This window comes from Sorex fumeus, unplaced genomic scaffold, assembly GCF_029834395.1.
Source record: "Sorex fumeus unplaced genomic scaffold, SorFum_2.1 ptg000007l, whole genome shotgun sequence".
In the NCBI taxonomy this organism is placed as follows: Eukaryota; Metazoa; Chordata; class Mammalia; order Eulipotyphla; family Soricidae; genus Sorex; species Sorex fumeus.
In genome coordinates this window covers 41721808-41731639 of record NW_026606064.1, presented here as the reverse complement: position 1 = coordinate 41731639, position 9832 = coordinate 41721808, and positions in this window count along the sequence as shown.

Sequence of the window (9832 nt, the reverse complement as noted above, 5' to 3'; positions counted from 1 at the left end):
CGTTTAAAGGATTCTACCATTCCTTTCCTAGTTAAATAGGAGTGAAAACTCTAAATGACTGCTCTTTTATTATTTATTTGTGTCTTGGCTCTGTGCATTGGTAATACATTTTTTTTTAAATTTGAGACATACTATTTTTAATAAAATAGCTGATGGCAAAAAGCATGAATTCACACACAATTGTACCTCATAAATAAGTCTTTTTCTCATTTCTTTTTCCATTGCGTGAAACCAAGTGACAGTTCATCACAGAAAAAGAACTTTTGGATGATATTTAGAAGTCAAAAGTCCAGAACTTTGTAAGGGTTTGTCTCTGTCAAACTTTTTCATAGCAGTGTTTGTTATGGCTTCGAATTTAGCCCATTAATAATTAAAATATGGAAATTTTAATTATAGAACATAACTGACTATAGTCAAAATATTCCAGAATAGCCAACCAAACACTTTATACTGATTCTCTCCTCTCTAGAGTTAATTGGTTGATGAATCAGAAATTAAGAAATTTTTATAAGCAAGAGAATAAGAAAACATTGACAGCACAGGGTTTATGGTATTTTTCTTGAATGCAGCCTAGCCAGTTCAATCCCTGGAAATTTATATGCTTTAAAAATGGACTGTGAGTCACTCCAGAGCACTGCTACGGTGGATTAGAAACTAAATAATAGTAACAAAAATGTAGACATCTGCACTCCAATGTGCATTGCAGCATTATTCACAATAACCAGAATCTGGAAACAACACAAATGTTAGAGAAGAGATGATTGGATAAAGAGACAGTGGTACAAATACAAAATGTATATTATTTATACAGTACATATACTCAGCCATAAGAAAAGATGAGATCATGCAATTTGCTGCATGTGGATGGATCTAGAGAGTACTATGCTGAGTGAAGTTAGAGAAGAACCAATACAGAATGAACTCATTAAGATCCGGGATATACAGAAACATAGGGAAGAATAAATGCCCAAAGACAATAGAAATAAAGAGGAGAATCAGTCTTCAGTAGAAATTTGCCACTTTGAAGAGTAGGCTGGGAAATAAACAAGGGCAAAGAACACTGTGACAATGGTGGGGGAAAGAGTCATTCTGGAGGGTACTAAGAGGTGGTGAAGTGGGAGGCATGAAACTCTATCCTAAACAATAGTGTAGACCAAGCACCTGAAATATACAATCAAAGTATCTTTCATAGAGGCAGGCTAGAGGCCAGGAAGGAAGGGGAATTTGGCACACTGGTGGAAGGCAGGACACTGGTAAAGGGTTTATGGTGGAACACCGTATGTCTGAAACCCAAACATAAATAACTTTGTCATTCATGGTGACTAAACAAAATGATAATAAAATCTTAATAAGTAGATCTTTTTATTTTAGGTGTGAGTATATATTAAACATCTTTGTAACTCTTGCTATGCCCTCCTATAAAGAAATAAAAAGAAACCTTGAGGAGAGGAGGATGGAGAGAGAATACAGCAAGTAGGACTCTTGCCTTGCATACAGCAGATCTGGGTTCGATTTCCAGCACTGCATATGGTCTTCAAAGTCCATCAGAAATAATTCTTGAGTGCAGAGCCAGGAATAACCTCTGAGCATACCAGATGTAATCCAAAAACCAAAAGAATTTTTTTAAATTAATTTAAGATGAAAAAAAATAGAAAAAAGAGAAACCTTTGGCTAAAGTTAATTTAGGTACAGTATTTAGCTTCAATTAGTATTACTTAATATTATTTAGTTTCAATTTATTAATAAAATTGATCTGTAGCAGGGTGTAAAGTTTCATTTTCATTTAAGTAAAATGTACATCAATTTGAAACAAAATATTAAGTATATTGTGAAAGTGCTATACAAATGATTGAAATGTGAGAATCATTGTCTTAGTTTAATTTTGTTATTTCATAATGAAAACTTATTTAAAGTATTTAAATGAATGGCTTACACTATAAATCTAAATGGCTGACAAATATTTTTTCACTTTAAAATATGATATTTTATCTATGCAAAATAATTTCTTAAACTTTTACTTAGAAGAACCGAAGAGTTAGCTCAGAGGGCTGGAGAATATGCCCTGCATGTGTGAAACCTGGGTTAGAACCCCAATTCACATGGTCCTCTGAGCACTTGTAGGAGCAAGCACAAACCGGGAGCAGCTCCTAAACACCACTGGGTGTGGTCCTCCAGACAAAAACGTTTTCACTTGATCACTTAACTTCCCCTTAATCGCCGATTTGCTTGAGCGGGCGCCAGTAACGTCTCCATTTGTCCCTGCCGCATGCTAGTGTAGTCCAATGGCGTCTGTTCGCTCCGGGAACACGAAGAGCCTCAAACTGATCGTTCATGATCTTGATGAAGAAGTTTGACCATCTGGTAGGTAGATGGCCACGCGGTCTTTTGACATCCCGTGGAATCCAGTCGGAAACAGCTCTAGTCCAGCGGTCGTCTTTAAATCTCATTGCGTGACCAGCCCATCTGATTTTTGACACCTTGGCAAACGAGACAGCATCCCTGATTCTTGATTGTCGACAGAGGTCGGAACTCCGGATTCTTTCTCTCATTTGAGTGAAACGTGATATTCCAAGCATAGCTCTTTCAATTCCTCTTTGAGAGACCCGAATAGTGTTCTCATCCTGTTTGCGTAGGGCCCAGGTCTCTGAGGTGTATGTTAATGCAGGAAGAACAGTGGAATCAAAGAGATGTGCCCGGTGCCGGAGGTTCTTCGTCCTCTTAGCTATTTCTTTGACGTTCTTGAAGGTGTTCCAAGCCACTCTCTTCCTCCTGCGCAGTTTGGGTGCCAGGTCATTTGTCATGTTGACTTCTCAACCTAGGTACACATAACTGTTGCATTCGGAGATGGTCATTCCATTGAGAGAGAATGGAGCGTCAGGAACGAGGCTATTTCTCATAAACGTTGACTTTGTAAGATTCAGCTCTAGTCCGACCTTTCCACACTCACGGTCGAAGTCGACCAGCATTTGTGCCGCTTGGCTAATGTTTGGTGTTATTAAAACAATGTCATCAGCAAAGCGGGGGTGGTGTAGTTGCCAACCATCTATCTTCACTCCCATTCCTTCTCATTCCGGTCATCACATTTTGTTCTTGAGGGTGGCACTGAAGACTTTTGGTGAAATGGTATCACCCTGACGAACCCCTCTCTTGACATTGATGATTAGTTCTTTGTAGAATGGTGAGATCCTGGTAGTGAATCTGTAATACAGCTCACGTAGGATTCTGATGTATTCAGTTTGAATGCCCTGATTGGCTAGGGCTTCAATGACCGCTTCCGTCTCAACAGAATCAAAGGCCTTCTTTAAATCAATGAACTCTGAGACCTTGGACTCCAGGCTCAACGGACCAAGGACACCTGTCAAACGGTAACGCAGGTGTCCTAAGGCGAGCTCAGGGAGGACAGAAACCTCCCGTGGAGCAGAAGGGCAAAAGCTCAGTTGATCTTGATTTTCAGTATGAATACAGACTGTGAAAGCGAGGCCTCATGATCCTTCTGACCTTTGGGGTTTTAAGCAGGAGGTGTCAGAAAAACATTTTACTTAACAATATTTTTTTTCACCTTGAATTTTGTGTGATGATCACATTGAGCTGTTTTCTTTTTATTTAGACTTATGTTACTTGTTCAAGTTTTACTTTGCTTTCTGTTCAACCAATGGGACTCAATGTCCTGCCATAGAAGCCAAGTCAATGTGAAGGTTTTCTTTTTATTCTTTCATAAATCTCAACATATTTTTAAATTGAATTTATAATAAGTTTCAGTATTTATAAGTAAAATCAGTGTGGGAGTATGGTGCCGCCAGCAGGTCAATCTGTACCTGTGAGGCGAGTGCATCAGCAGCCTGATGGCACCTTCAGACTTCCAGATACCCCAAAATTGCTGCTGTGCCTTTGGCCAAACCCCAAAAACTTGGGACAAAATTTACCAAGAAAGTAAACGGCCAAAAGTTAAGTATGTAGGAGACACACCCACAAACCACCTCCAGCTCAGCTATATAATTGGAGACATGGCCTCTCTGGCTCCTGATCAAGCTACTTATCGACCATGATCCTAGAGACTCAGAAACAAATCTCAGAACCCAGTGGTTTTTGGCAGAAATGCATCCTGGCCCCACAGTAGGTTACTGTCGCCAGGCAACCCCAGGGTGGAAAGGGTGTTGTCCCTCTGCCTGATCTCCCTAGGCGGCTCAGTGGCCACCATACTCCTAAGGCCACTGGACAATCAGGTTTGGACCCTCAGTGACGAGACACACGGGGCCTCTAGGGATGAGGGTGGAGCTGGCCCTTTCTTCTCCATCCCAATGAGACCCCGAGTCGCCGCCCATGAATGGCCTTTCTGGCTCCTGATCAAGCTGCTTAAGGGCCATAATCCCAGAAACCCAGGAACAAATTTTGGAACCCAGCAGGTTTTGGCAGAAATCCCTCCAGATTTAACTGTTAAAATTTCAGAATTTCAAAATCACGCAGCCGCTACTGCAGCCACGTGACATCGTATGTTATTCTTAACCAGTATTAGAAAACATATTGTCTACTGTTGACTTTTCAACAGATCTGAGTGTTGGGGTAAAATCTCAAATAATAATGGTGGGTCTGGTGTCAAAATATCGAGTGTGATCAAAGCAGAAAGAGAGTAATGTGGAAATCATCTGCCCCACAGGTAGGGGGAGGGTGTGAGATGGGAGTATACTGGGGTTTTTGGTAGTGGAGAATGGGCACAGGTGAAGGTACGGGTGTTTCATTGTATGACCGAGACTTAAACATGAAAGCTTTGTAACTGATCTCATGGTAATTCAATAAATAAAATTATAAAAAAATGAAAAAAAATTAAGGTGGAGTTCATGCCCAACTCAATCAGCTAATCAGTGGATGAATAAATGGCAGTACTCCTACATAAAAAGAAAAAAATAATAAAATCAGAGGGGAAAAGTCCAGTTTATTAAAAAAATATAAATAATGTAAAACAAATTAATAAATCTATAAACAAAGAAATTAGAAAACGTATCTTGAAACTAAATTTTCTAAGTAAAGTAAGTGTCCAACTTCCTAAAATAATGGAGAACACATTTGGCCATTATAAGGAGAACCAGTAGTTGACTCCAATAACTGCTCATGTTCCTCTGGTCTGCACATGACTAATTGGGGTATGCTGTGGTACATGACACTACAATGGGTATTGGAAATCAGGGCCTAAGATTAGAGTTGAATATTTTAGCACATCATCCAAGATATTAGGTTGCTTATTAAGGCCACCTCAGGGAAGTTGTGCAGTTGACAGTTTGTTCAATACTGTAAAGTGCCTGGAGTAGAATGTCTCCCCAATTTGCTGAGTTAGGGAAAAGTTTCAAGACCTAATTAGATTACCTTGAAGCATTTGTTGACTAGTTGGTGTTTGGCCTTTCAAGAAGTTATCTGAGGAATTTGTTGATTGAACTTGAAAATAGGCTGAGTGATCAAGTCCAACTCTTATTCTATTTCATTTAGAAATGTGAATATATGAACCCTGGAATTGTGACATCTCTATAGTGCTAATAGTAGAGAAGTAAAGAGGTTGATTACCTTTTATGTTAGATGTCTTAAATAACTTGCCATTTTTAAAAATATGTGCATTTCAATCCACAGCCCCACTGACAACCAGCATTCTGTTCTCTGTATTCATAAGGTTATTTTTTTTGTTTTGAAATTTTGTTTATAAGTGAGATCATATGGATTTGTATCTCTCTTACTTATTTACTTATTTGACTTGGTATACTAAGTATGAGGTATGCAAACTTCCAGTTAAGAAGGAAATAAGTCATAGGGGTGTAATACACTGCATGATGATAGTAGTCAATCATATTTTGGTGCATATTCGCAAGTTGAAAAATCTTTACATTTCTCATTATGGGGCCAAGAAAATAGCTTGAAAGGTAGGAGCACATACTTTAAAGGTTGTAGGCCCAGATTCAAACTGTAGAATGATAAAAAAAAATTATAACTTCATATGGTAGTTAGTGATGATAAGGAGAGTTGACTTTGATGATGATTTTAAAACACATTCACTTGAAGCTATTATGTCTTATATATTAACTATAGCTCAAAAACATGACCATATGCAAGCACAATAACTTTGAAAATACTAAAATTAACAATACTAGCAAAAAACATAATATGAGTAGACCATTCCCCTCAAAATAATTTAAAAAAACTTTAATTCACTATAAACATGTAGGATTTCTTACCCTAATATATTTTTGGGCCACACTCAGTGATGCTCAGGGGTCACTCCTGGATCTGTACTCCTAGGGGTGCTTGGGAGGCTATATAAGATATGCAGATGGAACCTGGATTGTCTTCTTGCAAGACAAACTCCCTACCCATAGCACTATTGCTGTTGCTTGGGCCCCCAGTGTTTTTAAGAATGAAAATACCAAGGAAAAAATAATTGTTCCAGACTCAGAGTTTGAAACAGAAATGCTTATTTAAAAGCAAATAAGAAAGCATCTCCCTAATGGAAAGAACTAAGCAAAGGGCTAAACTGAAGCATAGGTTCATCGTGTAAGACTTTAGAGGGAAAATTAGAATTTTTTGTTTCTTATCAAGCCAGACTCTACAAAGTATCAGAGGATTCCTTTTTGCTCCCTACAAATACAGAATTCTGTATTTCCAATTAATTTAATGGGGCATTCATCTTTCTTTAAAGCTTCTATTTATATAAGATCTTTATTTTTTGACTGTTTGCCTTAGCTCAACCTGTTTTAGCCTCTTATGATTCAGCTCAGGGTCTGGGGCATAATTTATTCAATCGTTTTAAGGTATGATCTTGGGAAACTGTGGGCGCCCTTGGTCTTAATGAAAGTCTAGAGAACTGCTAGAAGGGTAGGATATAGTATAGAAACTGCAAAGGTGGAGTTACTCCCAAAAACTTGCAAGGGAAAACTGAGGCTCCCTCTCTCAAAAGGAAGTCTCTCAGGGTTCAATCTTAGATGACCTCTCATTTCTCTTTAATTAAAAATGAAACTTTAGTGAACTTCTACTAGAGATAGTTGACAACACAATTAATAGATCCATTTTCATTTTAGTTACTATATTTACTCCCTTTTCTATTCATTATTTCTCTGGGATATTAACATTCAGCTATACAAAAGATAGAGCACTAAAGTCGTAGAGCTGCAAGTACAAAGAACTTAGTTAAATAAACAATTATTGAGCAAGCTGAGTTCTTCAAACAAAGCGAGATAATTCTCCATCAACTTCAAAACTATGAGAATGACGAAAATAACACAGTAAATATTTATTGATTGATCTTTTCTAACTTTTAATTTTTTAATATGCTTGTTATTCCAAAAATGCTGATTTACTACATTTACAACTATATTTTTAAAAATATCAAAATCTATTTGGACCTTCGATGTGAAGTGAAAAATAGTATAAAATATGTTTCTCTTATAATCATTCTCTTTGGATGAATGATTATAAGAGGATCTACTTTAGGTATTAACAAATAACTGAATCCTAATGATGATGATAAGCTTCTACTGTGTAACACACTGTTTCCCATAAATCGCTGATTTGCCCTATAGCCTCAAGTTCTTTGGACTTGGGGGATAGAAAATAAGGAAAGCCTAAAAAAACTAATAATTTTTTCTCTCTATTCAAGAAATTCGACCAGAGAAAGATCTTTAGCTTTCCTGAAGTTCCTCCAGTACAACATTTTGTACTTAACTTTCAGGAAATATAGAGGATTATTTTACTCTTCTAACTATACTCTTTTAACTAATTTAAACTAAGCATAAACTTAGTTTAAGCTTTTGAGACCCCCCTTCTCTTACAGAGAGCAATTATGGTAACGTTCAATTTTTGAAAGTCATCAACTATGCCATTATACTCTTATCTGTTTTCTCCTGCCTAACGTCATACAAAAATTTATCTAATCCAACTCAAAAAACATCAAATTCATATTGTGTATGGGTTGATATAAAATTTGTATCTAGTTTAGAAGTCCATATATCACTTAGCTTGGATTATATAAAATATATACCAATATAAGACTTGAAAAATGTCATTTAATTGAAAAATAACCAGGAACTGGGATATTTCCTGGTATATGGTAGTACAAATTATTTTTTCTACTCTACTAAGAGTGAACTGAGAAAAGACCAGTAACTATTAAAGTAATGGGAATCGTTACCCAATTCTACTAGAGAGTTACTTATAATTTACATAGGATATCTTGATTAACTATTAATACATTTTTATCTCATTTACTTGCTTGATACATATTTTTTTAAAAACCCTCAATGAAAATATATTTAATCCAGTGCACTGGTGACCTAGAAATAGCATAGAATAGAGTAATCATCATCATCATTAGTCTTAACATAATAAATAATTCGTGAGCTGAATCATAATGTATCATGCCTAAGACTTCAAGTATCAAATTTTTAAAATAATTTTAATAATTAAATAAAATGCCATATTACATAGATAATATGACACTGTCTGGTCTGTTTCATTTAGTAGGCCTAAAATAATAATAATAATAAAGGCCCTCCCGTTGATCGTCGATTTGCTCAAGCGGGCCCAGTAACGTCTCCATTGGAGACTTTGTTGTTACTGTGTTTGGCATATCGAATACTCTCGGTAGCTTGCCAGGCTCTCCGAGAGGGGCGGAGGAATCGAACTCGGGTCGGCCATGTTGGCCGCGTGTAAGGCAAACGCCCTACTGCTGTGCTATCGCTCCAGCCCATTTAGTAGGCCAAAAAGAATAAATTTCCAGTTATTAGAAGACACTATATATTCTTTGTCACCACAAAATACTTATTCAGCATAAGATTAATATTATAAGTGGAAATCTTCAGAGAGAGCAAAGGTAACCTCTGAAAAAATGATTACCTGTATACATATCCAGAAGCCCATCTTTTAGGGAACATACAGTCAATAGACAAAGGCAGAACTTAAGATATGCATATTATTTGTTTTACTGTGCCTTCTAAATAACTTTTTAAAATGTCATTCCCCTTCTCCCTAATGTCCTGTGCATCATTTTTAAGATGGTATGCAAGACCAAATGTCATGTAATTCAATTTGGAGGTGTCTCTTCCTTTTGTCAAGAAGGCATATAAACAACTAATAAGTTTCTTCTTATTCTTTTTTGCCTTATCAATCTACCTTATGTTTGTTTATTTTTTGATCTCTGAAGAAACCAGAGGGATACATGATGATTATTTTGTACCATGATACTGTCAATAGGAATACTTCATGAAAGTTCCTCTTTTAGATAAATAATTTTTAAAATGGGTACAGCATATGTTGTACAAAAGGACTGACTTCCTAAAGGAGAGAAAATAGCAGGAATATTTCTAGTCTCTTCTTTTATGGATTATGGAGAAACCAGTACAACAGCTCCATTACAGATCATGATAAATTTCTCTAATTTTACACACTAACTGAGTACAGAGTCCCCCCCACCCCCCCACACACACATACATACATGGCAGGAACAAAAATAAATCCTCTCTAAAGCAATATACTTAGATTTTAAGTCTTAAATTTCTAAGGCTTTTTTGTTTTAAATTACAATTTTGAGAACTCACTTAAAAATGCTTACATGGGAATTAGTATGAGTACCAAACTAAAAATGAATACATAAATCACCATCAAAACCAATGCACAGGGGCTACAGTGATAGCACAGAGGGTAGGGCATTTGCCTTGCATGCGCCCTACTTGGGTTCGACTCCCAGTGTCCCATGTGGCCCCCTGAGCACCGCAAGGAGTAATTCCTGAGTGCATGAGCAGGAGTAACCCCTGTGCATCGCCTGGTGTGACCCAAAAAGAAAAAAAAAACTGAATGCACA